Source organism: Rhinoderma darwinii, chromosome 12, assembly GCF_050947455.1.
Source record: "Rhinoderma darwinii isolate aRhiDar2 chromosome 12, aRhiDar2.hap1, whole genome shotgun sequence".
NCBI classification, from domain to species: Eukaryota; Metazoa; Chordata; class Amphibia; order Anura; family Rhinodermatidae; genus Rhinoderma; species Rhinoderma darwinii.
Window position 1 is genome coordinate 3,317,785 of NC_134698.1, and position 24,790 is coordinate 3,342,574.

Consider the following 24,790-nt stretch of genomic DNA (forward strand, 5'->3'; position numbering starts at 1 on the left):
CCCGTGACCTCGACTGGGACATGAGACACAAAATAAAACAGCTGCAGAAAAAAAAATTAGACATAAAAAAAACACAAAACATAACTCTTATAATACTGCCCCTATATACAAGAATATAACTACTATAATACTGCCCCTATATACAAGAATATAACTACTATAATACTGCCTCCTATATACAAGAATATAACTACTATAATACTGCTCCTATATACAAGAATATAACTACTATAATACTGCCCCTATATACAAGAATATAACTACTATAATACTGCCTCCTATATACAAGAATATAACTACTATAATACTGCCTCCTATATACAAGGATATAATTACTATAATACTGCTCCTATATACAAGAATAGAACTACTTTAATACTGCTCCTATATACAAGAATATAACTACTATAATACTGCCCCCTATATACAAGAATATAACTACTATAATACTGCTCCTATATACAAGAATATAACTACTATAATACTGCCCCCATATACAAGAATATACCTACTATAATACTGCCCCTATATACAAGAATATAACTACTATAATACTGCTCCTATATACAAGAATATAACTACTATAATACTGCTCCTATATACAAGAATATAACTACTATAATACTGCTCCTATATACAAGAATATAACTACTATAATACTGCTCCTATATACAAGAATATAACTACTATAATACTGCCCCTATATACAAGAATATAACTACTATAATACTGCCCTTATATACAAGAATATAACTATTATAATACTGCCCCTATATACAAGAATATAACTACTATAATACTGCCCCCTATATACAAGAATATAACTACTATAATACTGCCCCCTATATACAAGAATATAACTATTATAATACTGCCCCTATATACAAGAATATAACTACTATAATACTGCCCCATTATACAAAAATATAACCACTATAATACTGCTCCTATATACAAGAATATAACTACTATAATACTGCCCCCTATACACAAGACTATAACAACTATAATACTGCCCCCTATATACAAGAATATAACTACTATAATACTGCCCCTATGTACAAGAATATAACTACTATAATACTGCCACTATATACAAGAATATAACTACTATAATAGTGCCCCTATATACAAGAATATAACTACTATTATACTGCTCCCTTTATACAAGAATATAACTACTATAATACTGCCCCTATATACAAGAATATAACTACTATAATACTGCTCTCTATATACAAGAATATAACTACTATAATACTGCCCCTATATAAGAATATAACTACTATAATACTGCCCCTATATACAAGAATATAACTACTATAATACTGCCCCCTATATACAAGAATATTACTACTATAATACTGCTCCTATATACAAGAATATAACTACTATAATACTGCCCCCTATGTACAAGAATAACTACTATAATACTGCCCGCTATATACAAGAATATAACTACTATAATACTGCCCCTATATACAAGACTATAACTACTATAATACTGCCCCTATATACAAGAATATAACTACTATAATACTGCCCCTATATACAAGAATATAACTACTATAATACTGCCCCTATATACAAGAATGTAACTACTATAATACTGCCCCTATATACAAGAATATAACTACTAGAATACTGCCCCCTATATACAAGAATGTAACTACTATAATACTGGCCCCTATATACAAGAATATAACTATTATAATACTGCCCACTATATACAAGAATATAACTACTATAATACTGCCCCTATATACAAGAATATAACTACTATAATACTGCCTCCTATATAAAAGAATATAACTACTATAATACTGCCCCCTATATACAAGAATATAACTACTATAATACTGCCCCTATATACAAGAATATAACTACTATAATACTGCTCCTATATACAAGAATATAACTACTATAATACTGCCCCCTATATACAAGAATATAACTACTATAATACTGCTCCCTATATACAAGAATATAACTACTATAATACTGCTCCTATATACAAGAATATAACTACTATAATACTGCTCCTATATACAAGAATATAACTACTATAATACTGCCCCTATATACAAGAATATAACTACTATAATACTGCTCCTATATACAAGAATATAACTACTATAATACTGCCCCTATATACAAGAATATAACTACTATAATACTGCTCCTATATACAAGAATATAACTACTATAATACTGCTCCTATATACAAGAATATAACTACTATAATACTGCTCCTATATACAAGAATATAACTACTATAATACTGCCCCCTATATACAAGAATATAACTACTATAATACTGCCCCCTATATACAAGAATATAACTACTATAATACTGCCCCCTATATACAAGAATATAACTACTATAATACTGCTCCCTATATACAAGAATATAACTACTATAATACTGCTCCCTATATACAAGAATATAACTACTATAATACTGCTCCCTATATACAAGAATATAACTACTATAATACTGCCCCCATATACAAGAATATAACTACTATAATACTGCCCCTATATACAAGAATATAACGACTATAATACTGCTCCCTATATACAAGAATATAACGACTATAATACTGCTCCTATATACAAGAATATAACTACGATAACACTGCCTCCTATATACAAGAATATAACTACTATAATACTGCCCCTTTATATACAAGAATATAACCTCTATAATACTGCCCCTTTATACAAGAATATAACTACTATAATACTGCCCCCTATATACAAGAATATAACTGCTATAATACTGCCCCTATATACAAGAATATAACTACTATAATACTGCTCCTATATACAAGAATATAACTACTATAATACTGCCCCCTATATACAAGAATATAACTACTATAATACTGCCCCCTATATACAAGAATATAACTACTATAATACAGCCCCCTATATACAAGAATATAACTACTATAATACTGCAACCTATATACAAGAATATATCTACTATAATACTGCCCCTATATACAAGACTATAACAACTATAATACTGCACCCTATATATAAGAATATAACTACTATAATACTGCCCCTATATATAAGAATATAACTACTATAATACTGCCTCCTATATACAAGAATATAACTACTATAATACTGCCCCTATATACAAGAATATAACTACTATAATACTGCACCCTATATATAAGAATATAACTACTATAATACTGCCTCCTATATACAAGAATATAACTACTATAATACTGCTCCCTATATACAAGAATATAACTACTATAATACTGCCCCCTATATACAAGAATATAACTACTATAATACTGCACCCTATATATAAGAATATAACTACTATAATACTGCCTCCTATATACAAGAATATAACTACTATAATACTGCTCCCTATATACAAGAATATAACTACTATAATACTGCCCCTATATACAAGAATATTACTACTATAATACTGCACCCTATATATAAGAATATAACTACTATAATAATGCCTCCTATATACAAGAATATAACTACTATAATACTGCCCCTATATACAAGAATATAACTACTATAATACTGCCCCTATATACAAGAATATAACTACTATAATACTGCTCCTATATACAAGAATATAACTACTATAATACTGCTCCTATATACAAGAATATAACTACTATAATACTGCTCCTATATACAAGAATATAACTACTATAATACTGCTCCTATATACAAGAATATAACTACTATAATACTGCCCCTATATACAAGAATATAACTACTATAATACTGCCCCATTATACAAAAATATAACCACTATAATACTGCTCCTATATACAAGAATATAACTACTATAATACTGCCCCCTATATACAAGAATATAACTACTATAATACTGCCCCTATGTACAAGAATATAACTACTATAATACTGCCACTATATACAAGAATATAACTACTATAATAGTGCCCCTATATACAAGAATATAACTACTATTATACTGCTCCCTTTATACAAGAATATAACTACTATAATACTGCCCCTATATACAAGAATATAACTACTATAATACTGCTCTCTATATACAAGAATATAACTACTATAATACTGCCCCTATATAAGAATATAACTACTATAATACTGCCCCTATATACAAGAATATAACTACTATAATACTGCCCCCTATATACAAGAATATTACTACTATAATACTGCTCCTATATACAAGAATATAACTACTATAATACTGCCCCCTATGTACAAGAATAACTACTATAATACTGCCCGCTATATACAAGAATATAACTACTATAATACTGCCCCTATATACAAGACTATAACTACTATAATACTGCCCCTATATACAAGAATATAACTACTATAATACTGCCCCTATATACAAGAATATAACTACTATAATACTGCCCCTATATACAAGAATGTAACTACTATAATACTGCCCCTATATACAAGAATATAACTACTAGAATACTGCCCCCTATATACAAGAATGTAACTACTATAATACTGGCCCCTATATACAAGAATATAACTATTATAATACTGCCCACTATATACAAGAATATAACTACTATAATACTGCCCCCTATATACAAGAATATAACTACTATAATACTGCCTCCTATATAAAAGAATATAACTACTATAATACTGCCCCCTATATACAAGAATATAACTACTATAATACTGCCCCTATATACAAGAATATAACTACTATAATACTGCTCCTATATACAAGAATATAACTACTATAATACTGCCCCCTATATACAAGAATATAACTACTATAATACTGCTCCCTATATACAAGAATATAACTACTATAATACTGCTCCTATATACAAGAATATAACTACTATAATACTGCTCCTATATACAAGAATATAACTACTATAATACTGCCCCTATATACAAGAATATAACTACTATAATACTGCTCCTATATACAAGAATATAACTACTATAATACTGCCCCTATATACAAGAATATAACTACTATAATACTGCTCCTATATACAAGAATATAACTACTATAATACTGCTCCTATATACAAGAATATAACTACTATAATACTGCTCCTATATACAAGAATATAACTACTATAATACTGCCCCCTATATACAAGAATATAACTACTATAATACTGCCCCCTATATACAAGAATATAACTACTATAATACTGCCCCCTATATACAAGAATATAACTACTATAATACTGCTCCCTATATACAAGAATATAACTACTATAATACTGCTCCCTATATACAAGAATATAACTACTATAATACTGCTCCCTATATACAAGAATATAACTACTATAATACTGCCCCCATATACAAGAATATAACTACTATAATACTGCCCCTATATACAAGAATATAACGACTATAATACTGCTCCCTATATACAAGAATATAACGACTATAATACTGCTCCTATATACAAGAATATAACTACGATAACACTGCCTCCTATATACAAGAATATAACTACTATAATACTGCCCCTTTATATACAAGAATATAACCTCTATAATACTGCCCCTTTATACAAGAATATAACTACTATAATACTGCCCCCTATATACAAGAATATAACTGCTATAATACTGCCCCTATATACAAGAATATAACTACTATAATACTGCTCCTATATACAAGAATATAACTACTATAATACTGCCCCCTATATACAAGAATATAACTACTATAATACTGCCCCCTATATACAAGAATATAACTACTATAATACAGCCCCCTATATACAAGAATATAACTACTATAATACTGCAACCTATATACAAGAATATATCTACTATAATACTGCCCCTATATACAAGACTATAACAACTATAATACTGCACCCTATATATAAGAATATAACTACTATAATACTGCCCCTATATATAAGAATATAACTACTATAATACTGCCTCCTATATACAAGAATATAACTACTATAATACTGCCCCTATATACAAGAATATAACTACTATAATACTGCACCCTATATATAAGAATATAACTACTATAATACTGCCTCCTATATACAAGAATATAACTACTATAATACTGCTCCCTATATACAAGAATATAACTACTATAATACTGCCCCCTATATACAAGAATATAACTACTATAATACTGCACCCTATATATAAGAATATAACTACTATAATACTGCCTCCTATATACAAGAATATAACTACTATAATACTGCTCCCTATATACAAGAATATAACTACTATAATACTGCCCCTATATACAAGAATATTACTACTATAATACTGCACCCTATATATAAGAATATAACTACTATAATAATGCCTCCTATATACAAGAATATAACTACTATAATACTGCCCCTATATACAAGAATATAACTACTATAATACTGCCCCTATATACAAGAATATAACTACTATAATACTGCTCCTATATACAAGAATATAACTACTATAATACTGCTCCTATATACAAGAATATAACTACTATAATACTGCTCCTATATACAAGAATATAACTACTATAATACTGCTCCTATATACAAGAATATAACTACTATAATACTGCCCCTATATACAAGAATATAACTACTATAATACTGCCCCATTATACAAAAATATAACCACTATAATACTGCTCCTATATACAAGAATATAACTACTATAATACTGCCCCCTATACACAAGACTATAACAACTATAATACTGCCCCCTATATACAAGACTATAACAACTATAATACTGCCCCCTATATACAAGAATATAACTACTATAATACTGCCCCTATATACAAGAATATAACTACTATAATACTGCTCCCTATATACAAGAATATAACTACTATAATACTGCCCCTATGTACAAGAATATAACTACTATAATACTGTTCTATATACAAGAATATAACTACTATACTACTGCCCCTATATACAAGAATATAACTACTATAATACTGCTCCATATACAAGAATATAACTACTATAATACTGCCCCCTATATACAGGAATATAACTACTATAATACTGCTCCCTATATACAATAATATAACTACTATAATACTGTCCCCTATATACAAGAATATAACTACTATAATACTGCCCCTATATACAAGAATATAACTACTATAATACTGCCCCCTACATACAAGAATATAACTACTATAATACTGCTCCCTATATACAAGAATATAACTACTATAATACTGCTCCTATATACAAGAATATAACTACTATAATACTGCCTCTATATACAAGAATATAACTATTATAATACTGCCTCCTATATACAAGAATATAACTACTATAATACTGCCCCTATATACAAGAATATAACTACTATAATACTGCCCCTATATACAAGAATATAACTACTATAATACTGCTCCTATATACAAGAATATAACTACTATAATACTGCCCCTATATACAAGAATATAACTACTATAATACTGCCCCTATATACAAGAATATAACGACTATAATACTGCCCCTATATACAAGAATATAACTACTATAATACTGCCCCCTATATACAAGACTATAACTACTATAATACTGCCCCTATATACAAGAATATAACTACTATAATACTGCTCCCTATATACAAGAATATAACTACTATAATACTGCCCCCTATATACAAGAATATAACTACTATAATACTGCTCCTATATACAAGAATATAACTACTATAATACTGCCTCCTATATACAAGAATATAACTACTATAATACTGCCCCTATATACAAGAATATAACTACTATAATACTGCTCCTATATACAAGAATATAACTACTATAATACTGCTCCTATATACAAGAATATAACTACTATAATACTGCCCCCTGTATACAAGAATATAGCTACTATAATACTGCCCCTATATAAGAATATAACGACTATAATACTGCCCCTATATACAAGAATATAACTACTATAATACTGCCCCCAATATACAAGAATATAACTACTATAATACTGCCCCTATATACAAGAATATAACTACTATAATACTGCCCCCAATATGCAAGAATATAACTACTATAATACTGCCACTATATACAAGAATATAACTACTATAATAGTGCCCCTATATACAAGAATATAACTACTATTATACTGCTCCCTTTATACAAGAATATAACTACTATAATACTGCCCCTATATACAAGAATATAACTACTATAATACTGCTCTCTATATACAAGAATATAACTACTATAATACTGCCCCTATATAAGAATATAACTACTATAATACTGCCCCTATATACAAGAATATAACTACTATAATACTGCCCCCTATATACAAGAATATTACTACTATAATACTGCTCCTATATACAAGAATATAACTACTATAATACTGCCCCCTATGTACAAGAATAACTACTATAATACTGCCCGCTATATACAAGAATATAACTACTATAATACTGCCCCTATATACAAGACTATAACTACTATAATACTGCCCCTATATACAAGACTATAACTACTATAATACTGCCCCTATATACAAGAATATAACTACTATAATACTGCCCCTATATACAAGAATGTAACTACTATAATACTGCCCCTATATACAAGAATATAACTACTAGAATACTGCCCCCTATATACAAGAATGTAACTACTATAATACTGGCCCCTATATACAAGAATATAACTACTATAATACTGCCCACTATATACAAGAATATAACTACTATAATACTGCCCCCTATATACAAGAATATAACTACTATAATACTGCCTCCTATATAAAAGAATATAACTACTATAATACTGCCCCCTATATACAAGAATATAACTACTATAATACTGCCCCTATATACAAGAATATAACTACTATAATACTGCTCCTATATACAAGAATATAACTACTATAATACTGCCCCCTATATACAAGAATATAACTACTATAATACTGCCCCCTATATACAAGAATATAACTACTATAATACAGCCCCCTATATACAAGAATATAACTACTATAATACTGCCCCCTATATACAAGAATATATCTACTATAATACTGCCCCTATATACAAGACTATAACAACTATAATACTGCCCCCTATATACAAGAATATAACTGCTATAATACTGCACCTATATACAAGAATATAACTACTATAATACTGCTCTATATAGAAGAATATAACTATTATAATACTGCCCCCTATATACAGGAATATAACTACTATAATACTGCTCCCTATATACAAGAATATAACTACTATAATACTGCCCCTATATACAAGAATATAACTAATATAATACTGCCTCCTATATACAAGAATATAACTACTATAATACTGCTCCTATATACAAGAATATAACTACTATAATACTGCCCCCTATATACAAGAATATAACTACTATAATAGTGCCCCTATATACAAGAATATAACTACTATAATACTGCCCCTATATACAAGAATATAACTACTATAATACTGCCCCTATATACAAGAATATAACTACTATAATACTGCATCCTATATATAAGACTATAACTACTATAATACTGCCTCCTATATACAAGAATATAACTACTATAATACTGCTCCCTATATACAAGAATATAACTACTATAATACTGCCCCCTATATGCAAGAATATAACTACTATAATACTGCACCCTATATATAAGAATATAACTACTATAATACTGCACCCTATATATAAGAATATAACTACTATAATACTGCCCCTATATATAAGAATATAACTACTATAATACTGCCTCCTATATACAAGAATATAACTACTATAATACTGCCCCTATATACAAGAATATAACTACTATAATACTGCACCCTATATATAAGAATATAACTACTATAATACTGCCTCCTATATACAAGAATATAACTACTATAATACTGCTCCCTATATACAAGAATATAACTACTATAATACTGCCCCCTATATACAAGAATATAACTACTATAATACTGCACCCTATATATAAGAATATAACTACTATAATACTGCCTCCTATATACAAGAATATAACTACTATAATACTGCTCCCTATATACAAGAATATAACTACTATAATACTGCCCCTATATACAAGAATATTACTACTATAATACTGCACCCTATATATAAGAATATAACTACTATAATAATGCCTCCTATATAGAAGAATATAACTACTATAATACTGCTCCCTATATACAAGAATATAACTACTATAATACTGCTCCCTATATACAAGAATATAACTACTATAATACTGCTCCTATATACAAGAATATAACTACTATAATACTGCCCCTATATACAAGAATATAACTACTATAATACTGCCCCTATATACAAGAATATAACTACTATAATACTGCTCCCTATGTACAAGAATATAACTACTATAATACTGCCCCTATGTACAAGAATATAACTACTATAATACTGTTCTATATACAAGAATATAACTGCTATAATACTGCCCCTATATACAAGAATATAGCTACTATAATACTGCCCCTATATACAAGAATATAACTACTATAATACTGCTCCTATATACAAGATTTATTAATTTGATTGCTTTTAAGATCGCTTGTCTTTTGGTCAACAAGAGCACACCCCGTCTCGTTTCCCACTGAGTAGTAGATGCTTCTGTCTACACACGAGGGGAGGCCCCATTAACAAACGAGAAATTTATCGATGGTCGTGCAATCGCTGCACGTGCTTACACTAGCCAACGATGGCAAGCTTTTACTGGATATTACGATTTCTTACACCATAATCGCCCCATGTAAAAGGTCCTGGCTGTATTCACAAATAGCAGAAATTTCTGCGACTGAAGAAGTTCAATACGTGTGAATGGGAAAGTTTTATACATTTCTGCAGCAAACCTTCCTTCCTCCAACTAGATGTTCCTCCAAACAAAATGTTTTTTTATATATTCAACAGAGTGATTGCCTCCGGTGAGCAGCCAATCCACAACCGATCACATCCCAGCATTGAATGGGTCCGAGGAATGAAACACCCGATTAATCATAACATGTTATAAATGGGTGAATATGAAAATCTTCATGAAACTGTACTTCCCCTTTAAGTGTTGATGATGGGAGGTGTGATTCTGAACATATTCTCATCATTGTCCCCTGTTGTCTCTGCAGGTTTAGGTTGATTGCCCCCACACAAGCACGTCCTGAATGTCACCCAGGTGGCGGCTCTGACTCATCTCCGTATGAAGGCCTCATGTCTAGACTTCTCATTTGTATTGTTTTTTACCCATTTTATGTTTTTAGGGTTTATTTTTCTTATTTCATTGACTTTTGGAGATCGACATATAAAGCCAATAGAGGAAGATGGTGACCGATAATCAACACTAAAGGTGCCCATACACATTAGATGAACGTTGTCCAAACCGGCCGATTTCATCAGGATCGGTAGAGTGATGCGTATGGGCGTCTCCCAAATCTCCCCCGATGGCAGGTGTCGGAGAAAGGAAGAATCGGGCATGTTGGATTTCATGTAGGAGACAATCTGCTGCCAAAATCCAGCGTATATCTTACCGGTGGAGTCAGGAGGAACAGCGGGATATTTTTATCCAAGTGGATTGTAAGAGGTCAGAACTTTCTGGAAAATAACGGCACTGACCACACTGATCGACTATCATATTTTGCAGCCTTGAGTTGTCACTTTACTGCAGCCTCCAAGAAGTAAATGTTCTTTTCGGATGGTCCTGAAATGTCCAATTTTTCAAGACGGGGAGCTCTGGTGGTGCATAGAGGAAGGCCTGGCATCAGCACCAGGCAGATGCCAGGACAAACTAGGATTGGGGAGGCCAATAGCAATCCGGGGGAACATGCTCTATGCTTTTTGAAGGTAGGTAGACAGAGGGGCCATGGTAACTTCCACATATACCTGTATCCGGTCCTGCGTAGAGGGACTGAGGACCTACAGACGTCTCACTGATCACTAGGGCTGGTGTTACATCTAGCGAAAATGTTTTTCAAAAACGCGTCGTTACTACAAGGCTGAGATTGTATGGAATGATGGGTCTCCGCAGGTGATATTCCTGTACTCCTCGGCAGAGCACCGGCCTGAACTTGCCTCCTGAACACAATGTAAGGTCACGCCTGAAGGCCGTGAAAAGCCCCGCTGTGACGTCATGAGCTTAATAAGAGATGTTCCTGCCTGGACCTGATCTCCTCGCCCTGCAGCAGGAGCGTGCCTGTATGGACAGAACCCGGGAACATGGCTCCAGAACGCACCTCTCCCCTCCCCCTCCACTTGTATTATCAGGCTAACATTACAGAAATTAAAAACAAATATTTAATACATTTAAATATTTCAAGAGATTCCCCACTTGAGCGCAGTGTCAAGCAAGCTGCGAGCTGAACATCTGAGTCGTGTCTGACAGACTGGTTGCTATGGAGACACGGTCTTTTAGAGGGGTCGTCAGGCAGCATGTCACTAGCAACCAGTCTGCCTCAGACTACTTAAAGGGGTAATCTGGGTTTTTAAAATTGATGGCCTATCCTTACGATAGCCCATTAATATTAAATCGGCGGAGGTCCGACTCTCCAAATCATAGGCCATCAATTTTTAAAACCCAGGGAAACCCCTTTAAGTCTTCATTTTAAAGCTGAGTTGGCATTAAATTGAAGGCAGAGGAGGGATGAGAAGAAGGCTTGCTCAGACGCCATGTTGAAGGTTATGTGCATGTTATTTCAATAAGTGGGGAAGATGAGCGGCGCCCGTATTTTGGCGCCGCCTATCTCCTGGGATAGCAATGGAATAGGACAGGAATGCCTGTCTAGCAAGACCTCCATATTAAGCAGGACTGGTCTGTTTCACAGCACAATTCGACAATGTGGCTGCCACAGGGGGTGCAGTGGATGGTATATCCAAGATACAATCACCAAAGTACTCCCAGTGCCCTCTACTGTGGTTGACTCGAGGGTACCACGGCTGGCAATGGGGGCACAGCAGGCAGCATGTTGTGTAGCAGATGGATGTATCGTTTTCTGTATAACTTGTAATTTATTGATCTAAATCCCTGCTAACACTTAGGAGTCTAGTGGGCGGTCCTAATCAGTGACCGACAACCTTCCCTATTCGAGTGTGCATAGAGTAATAACTGTCAATCACTGATTAGGACCGCCCACTGGACTCCTAAGCCCAGAAGTGACGGGGATTTAAATCAATAAATTACAGTCACACTAAATGTTCCCACAAAACTATATATCAATGTGCTCAGCTCCACCTCCTCTACAACGTGGCGCCCGCAGATCGCGCTGCATGTTCCCTTTATAGACACCAACCGTCCGTCTTGACAGTAGGGCACGAATTACACTCCGGTACGGAATGATAAAACTCAAGTTTTTCCAAATTTTATATTTAGACGGTAATGGAAAGAAAATGTGAATGCTTCTCCTGATGAAATATGTGTTTTAGCTGCGAGCCCAGAGCTGCGGTCATTTCAGGGATCGTTCTGGAAGGGTAAACAAGATTAACCCATAGCACCCTGGTACCGAATACTCAGAGGGTTCCAGAACAAAATGAAAAGACCCCCATTGTAGGCTCTAAATCGGTCACATGACTTACGCCAGCCATTACGGCGGCCATGCTGGTTGTGACCCAGCTTTCGACAGTACCTCAAGAGCAAAACTCTACATTGTTCAATACTTGGGCACCTAAAAAATGCTGTGATTAATGGGGTTGCAAACTTTTTTGGGCACCCGATATGGAAAATTATCATTCCTGGGCCTTCTTGGCCACTCAAATAACTTTCCTATGCCTCAAAAATGCTGACTTTGCAAAATCGATGGGCAAAATAATAAAAAATATTGTCAATTTTTGCAAAAATGAGCACCCTATCCTGGCGTCAGGTGTATTTTAAAGTCTTGTGATGATGTCAGCACCACCGATGACATCATGAACAGATATGGAAACTGAGAAGTGTCTGTGATGTAATAATTATAGAGTTGAGTCACCCCGGCGCTGCCCGCAGTAAATAAGCACAGCGTCCCAGCGCACAGCTATATCCGGCGTGTCTGTGTGAACGAACCCACAGAACGCGCGCAGTCCCCCGACCACAGGCGGTTTTAGTTTCCTTCTGTCTATAATACTCCTCTCTTGCAGGCACATAACACAGCTTGTCTATAAGAACAGTGCCAGGCGGGCGTCTGTGCCCACAGTGTGAGGAACCTGGCAGCCTGCACTTTACAAACCAGCGGGGGGCGCCGCGTACTGTAAGTAATCCAGCAGAATGTAAGATGGAGGAATGATGCCCAATCTGGCGCCAACAGCAACAAGCAGTCTGCCCTACCATCACCCTTGTGTTAGTGCTATGAATGGGAGCTCGGAGATGGAAGTGCGGGAAGCAAACGCCGGCACCTCCTATTGTGGCTTCCGACGCCGTTTTTGCGTTAAAAATAGCGCAAAAAAAAACATAAAAAATCTGCACCATGTGAACAAGGCCTTAGGCAAAACGCACATGATGCTTATTACATGCGGATTTGTCACGCATATTTTCGAGCGGCAAATCCGCAGCGTAAAACAGGACCAGCAAAGTTTATGAGATTTCAAGAAATCTCATCTACACGTTCCGTTTTTTTTTTCTGCACGTAAATTGACCTGCGGTGCGTATTTTTAAATCTGCAGCGTGTAAATTTATCTTGCGTTTCCACTTGCGAATTGTATCTGACAAGTTCTAAAAGAAAACGCACAAAAAATACGCAGCATAAAACGCACCTTTTTCTGTATCAAAGTGTAAAAACCGCACCAAAAACGCAAAGAAAAACGCACTACTAGGTGCGGAATTTACCTGTAGAAATACCTGCGGTTTTTATACGAATTTTCTGCACCAAAGTCCGCAACATCTGCATTTAGCCTTCAGTTTACATGCACACGTTGCGAAATTTGATGCAAAAAATCTGCATCAAAACCACATGCAGGTGATTCTGCAGGTAAAACTTGCACTTAATGTTGCATTTTTGATGCGGAAACGGGTCTGAATTTTATGCTGCGAATTTTGCAGCGTCTTTTTTTTTTTTTTAAATAAACTTGTCAGATACAATTCTCAGACGGAAACGCAAGAATCCGCATGTAATACACATTGTGTGCATGTGGCCTTAAAGGGGCATTCCCCTCTTATAATCTCATGGCATATTATTAGTATATGCCACAACATAATGATCGGTGGGGGTCTGACCTCTGGCCACCCCATCGATCCCCAGAACGAAGGAGCTTCTGCCCCTTCCCCTGCTCAGCAGCTCTCGGCCATGTGCTGTGCGGGGAACTGTACTACAGCGCCAATCAAGTGACGCAATGAGGGTCCCGGCAGTGAGACAAGTGATGGCATATACTAATTATATTTGGGGACATGTTGCACTGCTATTTGGACACTGTATGACATTATTACTTGGGCACTGTATGGCATTATTACTTGGGCACTGTATGGCATTATTACTTGGGCAGTGTATGGCATTATTACTTGGGCAGTGTACAACATTATTACTTGGGCACTGTATGGCATTATTACTTGGGCACTGTATGGCATTATTACTTGGGCAGTGTACAACATTATTACTTGGGCACTGTATAGCATTACTTGGGCACTGTATAGCATTACTTGGGCACTGTATAGCATTACTTGGGCACTGTATAGCATTACTTGGGCACTGTATGGCATTATTACTTGGGCAGTGTATGGCATTATTACTTGGGCAGTGTACAACATTATTACTTGGGCACTGTATGGCATTATTACTTGGGCACTGTATGGCATTATTACTTGGGCAGTGTACAACATTATTACTTGGGCACTGTATAGCATTACTTGGGCACTGTATAGCATTACTTGGGCACTGTATAGCATTACTTGGGTAGTGTATGGCATTATTACTTGGGCACTGTATGGCATTATTACTTGGGCAGTGTATGGCATTATTACTTGGGCACTGTATGGCATTATTACTTGGGCACTGTATGGCATTATTACTTGGGCACTGTATGGCATTATTACTTGGGCAGTGTACATTATTACTTGGGCATGCTATGACATTATTACTTGGGCACTGTATAGCATTACTTGGGCACTGTATAGCATTACTTGGGTAGTGTATGGCATTATTACTTGGGCAGTGTATGGCATTATTACTTGGGCAGTGTACAACATTATTACTTGGGCACTGTATGGCATTATTACTTGGGCACTGTATGGCATTATTACTTGGGCAGTGTACAACATTATTACTTGGGCACTGTATAGCATTACTTGGGCACTGTATAGCATTACTTGGGCACTGTATAGCATTACTTGGGTAGTGTATGGCATTATTACTTGGGCACTGTATGGCATTATTACTTGGGCAGTGTATGGCATTATTACTTGGGCACTTTATGGCATTATTACTTGGGCACTGTATGGCATTATTACTTGGGCACTGTATGGCATTATTACTTGGGCAGTGTACATTATTACTTGGGCATGCTATAACATTATTACTTGGGCACTGTATAGCATTACTTGGGCACTGTATGGCATTATTACTTGGGCACTGTATGGCATTATTACTTGGGCACTGTATAGCATTACTTGGGCACTGTATAGCATTACTTGGGCATGCTATGACATTATTACTTGGGCACTGTATAGCATTACTTGGGCACTGTATAGCATTACTTGGGCACTGTATAGCATTACTTGGGCACTATATAGCATTACTTGGGCACTGTATAGCATTACTTGGGCACTATATAGCATTACTTGGGCAGTGTATGGCATTATTACTTGGGCAGTGTATGACATTATTACTTGGGCATGCTATAACATTATTACTTGGGCACTGTGTAGCATTACTTGGGCACTGTATAGCATTACTTGGGCACTGTATGGCATTATTACTTGGGCACTGTATGGCATTATTACTTGGGCACTGTATGGCATTATTACTTGGGCAGTGTATGACATTACTTGGGCATGCTATGACATTATTACTTGGGCACTGTATGGCATTACTTGGGCACTGTATAGCATTACTTGGGCACTGTATAGCATTACTTGGGCACTATATAGCATTACTTGGGCAGTGTATGGCATTATTACTTGGGCAGTGTACAACATTATTACTTGGGCATGCTATAACATTATTACTTGGGCAGTGTATGGCATTATTACTTGGGCACTGTATGGCATTATTACTTGGGCACTGTATGGCATTATTACTTGGGCACTGTATGGCATTATTACTTGGGCAGTGTACAACATTATTACTTGGGCACTGTATGGCATTATTAATTGGGCAGTGTACAACATTATTACTTGGGCACTGTATGGCATTATTAATTGGGCAGTGTACAACATTATTACTTGGGCACTGTATGGCATTATTACTTGGGCACTGTATGGAATTATTACTTGGGCACTGTATGGCATTATTACTTGGGCACTGTATGGCATTACTTGGGCACTGTATAGCATTACTTGGGCACTGTATAGCATTACTTGGGCACTGTATAGCATTACTTGGGCATGCTATGACATTATTACTTGGGCACTGTATAGCATTACTTGGGCACTGTATAGCATTACTTGGGCACTGTATAGCATTACTTGGGCATGCTATGACATTATTACTTGGGCACTGTATAGCATTACTTGGGCACTGTATAGCATTATTACTTGGGCACTGTATAGCATTACTTGGGCACTGTATAGCATTACTTGGGCATGCTATGACATTATTACTTGGGCACTGTATAGCATTACTTGGGCACTGTATAGCATTACTTGGGCACTGTATAGCATTACTTGGGCAGTGTATGGCATTATTACTTGGGCAGTGTATGGCATTACTTGGGCACTGTATGGCATTATTACTTGGGCACTGCATGGCATCAGGGGCGTAACTAGGAAAGACTGGGCCCCATAGCAAACTTTTGACTGGGGCCCCCCCTCTGCTGGGTATCACACAACCCCCCCCCCCCCTTGTAGATAGTGCCTCCCTATAGATTCCACCACACAGCGCCCCCCTATAGATAGCACCATACACAGCCCCTGCAGATAACGCCATACAGCCCCCCTGTAGATAACGCCATACAGACTCCCTCTGTAGATAACGCCATACAGCCCCCCTGTAGATAACGCCATACAGCCCCCCTGTAGATAACGCCATACAGCCCCCCCTGTAGATAACGCTATATAGCCCCCCCCCCCCAAAAAAAACGTCCTATAGTATGTCCTACAAAAGACATGCATCCCCTATCCACAGGATAGGGGATACATGTGTGATCACTGGCAGCGATAAGGAGAACGGGGGACCGAAAGTCCCCCGAAGTTCTCCATGACTAACCTCGGACTTCCGGCGTCTGCGCAGTTCAATAAAAATGAAAGGAGCGCTGGTCACGCATGCACACAAGCGCGACCGGCGCTCCATTCATTTCTACGGAGCTGCCGACACAGACCCCGGAAGTCCGAGGTTTGTCATGGAGAACTTAGGGGGGACTTTCGGTCCCCCGTTCTCCTCATCGCTGCCAGCGATCACACATGTATCCCCTATCCTGTGGATAGGGGATACATGTCTTATGTAGGAACAACCCCTTCAGTGGCGTCGCGCTGTAGCAGCCATAGCGGCTGCTAGCGGAGCCTGCGGCCATGGGAGGGGGCCGTGCCGGCGGGTGGCACGGGCCCCCTCATGCTGCAGGCCCTGTAGAAGTCGCTACGGCTGCTATAGCGGTAGTTACGCCACTGCGTATAAGTTTGTACGGCGTAAAACTACAGCTCCCAGCATGGCCGGAACAATGGTAAGGATATGCTGGGAGATGCGGTTTCACAAAAAAAATCCTATCACCATCATCTCGCTGCAGATCATACAGTGACTACAATACTGATTAGAGGCAGAATAAACATTTACATTAAGTGACTCACCGGTGACGTCTCAGATTCTAGTTCTTTTCTTCTCCCTCCGGTTCAGACATCTATGATGGATTTCTCCCGGCCATGACCCATTTCTGCAGTTTTCCGTTTAGATGTCTTCAGCTTCTCACTTTTAAAACATTTCTGCACCTATAAAACGAAGTTAAAATTCTCAACACATCTAAATATAACTGTCACAAACACACAACATGTCCCCTGTAGATAGTGACCTACATAGAAGCCCCTGTAGATAGTGCCCACATATGGACTCCAGAGCTGCAAGGCAATAGTGCTAACCACTGAGCCACCGTGCTGCCCTACATATAGCTTCCCCTATAGTTAGTGCTCCACGTATAGCCCACCTCTGTATATAGTGTCTCACATATAGCTCCCCCTGTATATAGTGTCCCACATATAGCCCACCCCTGTAGACTGTGCACTACATATAGCCACCCTGTTGCTAGTGCCCCACAGGTAACCCACCCCTGTATATAGTGTCCCACATATAGACCCCCCTGTATATAGTGGCCCACATATAGACCCCCCTGTATATAGTGGCCCACATATGGACCCCCCCTGTATATAGTGGCCCACATATAGAGCCCCCTGTATATAATGGCCCACATATAGAGCCCCCTGTATATAGTGGCCCACACCCCCACATATAGACCCCCCTGTATATAATGGCCCACATATAGAGCCCCCTGTATATAATGGCCCACACCCCCACATATAGACCCCCCCTGTAGCTACTGCCCCACATATAGACCCCCCTGTAGCTACTGCCCCACATATAGACCCCCTATATATAATAGCCCACATAAAGATGACCCCCCCCCCCCCCCACTATAGACAATGCCATTCACATTTTTATGAGGGAAAAAAAACAAAAACTTGACATACTCACATTCTCCGGTTCCCACGCTGTTCACTGGCGATGCAGACATGCTCTCTTCTGAGCATGTCTGCAGGAGTTGAACGAGCGTCCTCCAATGACGCTGATTGGCGGGGCAGAATGACTTGCCCCGCCAATCAGCACCTTCCAAGCATGGAAGCGGCGCGATGATGTCATCGCGCCGCTAGCCAATCAGTGTCATTGTAAGGCACTGGATGGTCAGGCACGGAACATGCCCGGCCATTCATGTATTTGGCTGCCGCTAGCACTGTGGCCCCCTCCGGTGCTAGCGACACCTACAGGCATGAGATGGCCTGTGTAAGGCTCGGCGTCGCGGGCCCCACAGTAGCGACGCTACCGCTGTAGTAGCCATAACGGCTGCTAGCGGCGCCACCGGGCCCCCTCAAGCCCCGGGCCCCGTAGCAGCCGCTACTGCTGCTACCGCGGTAGTTACGCCACTGCATGGCATTATTACTTGGGCACTGTATAGCATTACTTGGGCACTGTATAGCATTACTTGGGCACTGTATGGCATTATTACTTGGGCACTGTATGGCATTATTACTTGGGCACTGTATGGCATTATTACTTGGGCACTGCATGGCATTATTACTTGGGCACTGTATGGCATTATTACTTGGGCACTGTATGGCATTACTTGGGCATGCTATGACATTATTACTTGGGCACTGTATGGCATTACTTGGGCACTGTATAGCATTACTTGGGCACTGTATAGCATTACTTGGGCACTGTATAGCATTACTTGGGCACTGTATAGCATTACTTGGGCACTGTATAGCATTACTTGGGCACTGTATAGCATTACTTGGGTAGTGTATGGCATTATTACTTGGGCACTGTATGGCATTATTACTTGGGCAGTGTATGGCATTATTACTTGGGCACTGTATGGCATTATTACTTGGGCAGTGTATGGCATTATTACTTGGGCAGTGTACAACATTATTACTTGGGCACTGTATGGCATTATTACTTGGGCAGTGTATGGCATTATTACTTGGGCAGTGTACAACATTATTACTTGGGCATGCTATAACATTATTACTTGGGCACTGTATAGCATTACTTGGGCACTGTATAGCATTACTTGGGCACTGTATGGCATTATTACTAGGGCAGTGTATGGCATTATTACTTGGGCAGTGTATGGCATTATTACTTGGGCACTGTATGGCATTACTTGGGCACTGTATAGCATTACTTGGGCACTGTATGGCATTATTACTTGGGCACTGTATGGCATTATTACTTGGGCACTGTATGGCATTATTACTTGGGCACTGTATGGCATTACTTGGGCACTGCATGGCATTATTACTTGGGCACTGTATGGCATTATTACTTGGGCACTGTATGGCATTACTTGGGCATGCTATGACATTATTACTTGGGCACTGTATAGCATTACTTGGGCACTGTCTAGCATTACTTGGGCACTGTATAGCATTACTTGGGCATGCTATGACATTATTACTTGGGCACTGTATAGCATTACTTGGGCACTGTATAGCATTACTTGGGCACTGTATAGCATTACTTGGGCATGCTATGACATTATTACTTGGGCACTGTATAGCATTACTTGGGCACTGTATAGCATTACTTGGGCATGCTGTGACATTATTACTTGGGCACTGTATAGCATTACTTGGGCACTGTATGGCATTATTACTTGGGCACTGTATGGCATTATTACTTGGGCACTGTATAGCATTACTTGGGCACTGTATAGCATTACTTGGGCACTGTATAGCATTACTTGGGCACTATATAGCATTACTTGGGCACTGGATGGCATTATTACTTGGGCACTGTATGGCATTATTACTTGGGCACTGTATGGCATTATAACTTGGGCACTGTATAGCATTATTACTTGGGCAGTGTATGACATTATTACTTGGGCACTGTATGGCATTACTTGGGCACTGTATGGCATTATTACTTGGGCACTGTATGGCATTATTACTTGGGCACTGTATAGAATTACTTGGGCACTGTATAGCATTACTTGGGCAGTGTATGACATTATTACTTGGGCACTGTATGGCATTATTACTTGGGCACTGTATGGCATTATTACTTGGGCACTGTATAGCATTATTACTTGGGCAGTGTATGACATTATTACTTGGGCACTGTATGGCATTACTTGGGCACTGTATGGCATTATTACTTGGGCACTGTATGGCATTATTACTTGGGCACTGTATAGAATTACTTGGGCACTGTATAGCATTACTTGGGCAGTGTATGACATTATTACTTGGGCACTGTATAGCATTACTTGGGCACTGTATAGCATTATTACTTGGGCAGTGTATGACATTATTACTTGGGCACTGTATAGCATTACTTGGGCACTGTATGGCATTACTTGGGCATGCTATGACATTATTACTTGGGCACTGTATGGCATTATTAATTGGGCACTGAATGGCATATGTGACCAGCTGTTATTTGGCCACCAATCAGCAGTTTAGGAAGCAATTTAGTTGGTACTATAGCGCCCCCTTAGATTAAGGTTAGTAGGACATCTGTAAGACCTCATACCTTTCTGAGAGTTGCTTTCAATCTGAGAGGGGGTTGGGTGCATCAGGCACTTCAATATACAGGAGACAGATCGAGATATTCTTTTTTCTGAACCTCCGTGAATTAACCATTTGTTGTTTTTTAATTATTTTTGGAATGAACGATCTCATGGTTCCGGTTACTCAGCTTCGCCGTAGATCTTACAGCAGGAAATTACATTTATATTCAATATTATTGCATAGGAGAAGACCGCTAAACCCTACAAATCCACTGGCGTACTTTATGGCGTGTTTTATACTTGAAGCCTAACGCCACCCAAAAACATTAAAGGTGCGGCTGCTCCAATATACGAATGTCACACTCACAGGGGACCAGGAAGCGGAGATATGGGGGGGCTATATCCAGGGTCCTCACACCGTAGACCTGCTTTATCCGTCCCTGTATCTGCCGGTGAAGGTGATCTTCTCTCTATGTGAGGGTGCCATCAAACAGCTCCCTATATCTCAGCTTCCCGGGCCTCTGTGATGTAGGGAGAGTATATAGAGGTTTACTGCAGTCACATCTGAATTTTTCGGTTGAGTTAGGGCCAGTTCACACGTAGCGTAAATACTTCGGATTTCTCCTCCACGCGCTGCGTAAACGCGGAGCGAAAAAAACGCTCGGAAATTTAATTTTTTTAATCCGAAACATGTCAATTGTATTTGCGTAATCGCTGCGGGTTTTCCCCATTGAATGCAACGGAAAAGCCGCAACAAATAGCGATTCCGCTGCCAAAAACGTAAGCAAAATCTTATACTTACCCAGAATTCTGTGTTTCTTGGTCCAGGCCGGCCTCCTGGGATGACGTTTCATCCTATGTCACCGCTGCAGCCAATCACAGCCTGAATGAAACCATGGCTACGCAACTATTTTTCGCAGTGGACATTCAGGCCAAAAAACTGGTAGCGGACCCGATATTTAAGAGGGGGGGAGGGGTTGTACGCCAGCCACAAAGCTTCGTTACAAAACTCCCAGACACTCGTCGTTGCTTAATCAGCTCTTTCCCCCACACGGAGGATTTCTCCGTGTCAGGATTTTAACGTCACAAGCGCTGACATTGCGCCCGGCCGGTTACCACACCAGGGTGTGTATAATACAGGGGGGGGGGACACGACGCGCTTCGCTTCCTGGTCTTTGAATACAAGTCGAGTTATGTGAGAAAACATAAAGGGATTTTTATTTTTAAAACCATAATCTAATGTTCTGCGAGGAGACAATAAAGGTCGCGCGTCTTACAGGAGACATCGAGAGGGAAAGGCCGGCGATGAGTTCCCAAGCTGGGCTGCCATTTACCCAGCATGCACTGCACTAATGAGGAGAGTGGTGACCACATACTGAGCGATCATACGCCCAGGCCTCACCGAGACAGTATCACACATGATAGGCTTAGATACACAGCTCAGCAGACAGTATCACACATGATAGGATTAGATACAGCGGCTCAGCAGACAGTATCACACATGATAGGATTAGATACACAGCTCAGCAGACAGTATCACACATGATAGGATTAGATACAGCAACTCAGCAGACAGTATCACACATGATAGGATTAGATACACAGCTCAGCAGACAGTATCACACATGATAGGATTAGATACACAGCTCAGCAGGCAGTATCACACATGATAGGATTAGATACACAGCTCAACAGACAGTATCACACATGATAGGATTAGATACACCGGCTCAGCAGACAGTATCACACATGATAGGATTAGATACACAGCTCAGCAGGCAGTATCACACATGATAGGATTAGATACACAGCTCAGCAGACAGTATCACACATGATAGGATTAGATACACAGCTCAGCAGACAGTATCACACATGATAGGATTAGATACACAGCTGAGCAGACAGTATCACACATGATAGGATTAGATACACAGCTCAGCAGGCAGTATCACACATGATAGGATTAGATACAGCAGCTCAGCAGACAGTATCACACATGATAGGATTAGATACACAGCTCAGCAGACAGTATCACACATGATAGGATTAGATACACAGCTCAGCAGACAGTATCACACATGATAGCATTAGATACACAGCTCAGCAGACAGTATCACACATGATAGGATTAGATACACAGCTGAGCAGACAGTATCACACATGATAGGATTAGATACACAGCTCAGCAGACAGTATCACACATGATAGGATTAGATACACAGCTCAGCAGACTGTATCACACATGATAGGATTAGATACACAGCTCAGCAGACTGTATCACACATTATAGGATTAGATACACAGCTCAGCAGGCAGTATCACACATGATAGCATTAGATACACAGCTCAGCAGACAGTATCACACATGATAGGATTAGATACACAGCTGAGCAGACAGTATCACACATGATAGGATTAGATACACAGCTCAGCA

At 38.1% G+C, this 24,790-nt stretch overlaps 1 protein-coding gene and 1 long non-coding RNA gene across 2 annotated transcripts in view; one reads left to right on the forward strand and one right to left on the reverse strand.

The window, feature by feature from the left end:
• The window catches only part of DUSP23 (dual specificity phosphatase 23), a 395,843-nt gene that overhangs the window by 69,590 nt on the left and 301,463 nt on the right, over nucleotides 1–24,790 (reverse strand). The window lies entirely within an intron of this gene.
• Nucleotides 10,620–11,720, forward strand: LOC142664592 (uncharacterized). The gene is made up of 2 exons (XR_012851327.1): nucleotides 10,620–11,051; nucleotides 11,157–11,720. It is a non-coding gene; the product is annotated as an uncharacterized LOC142664592 (long non-coding RNA).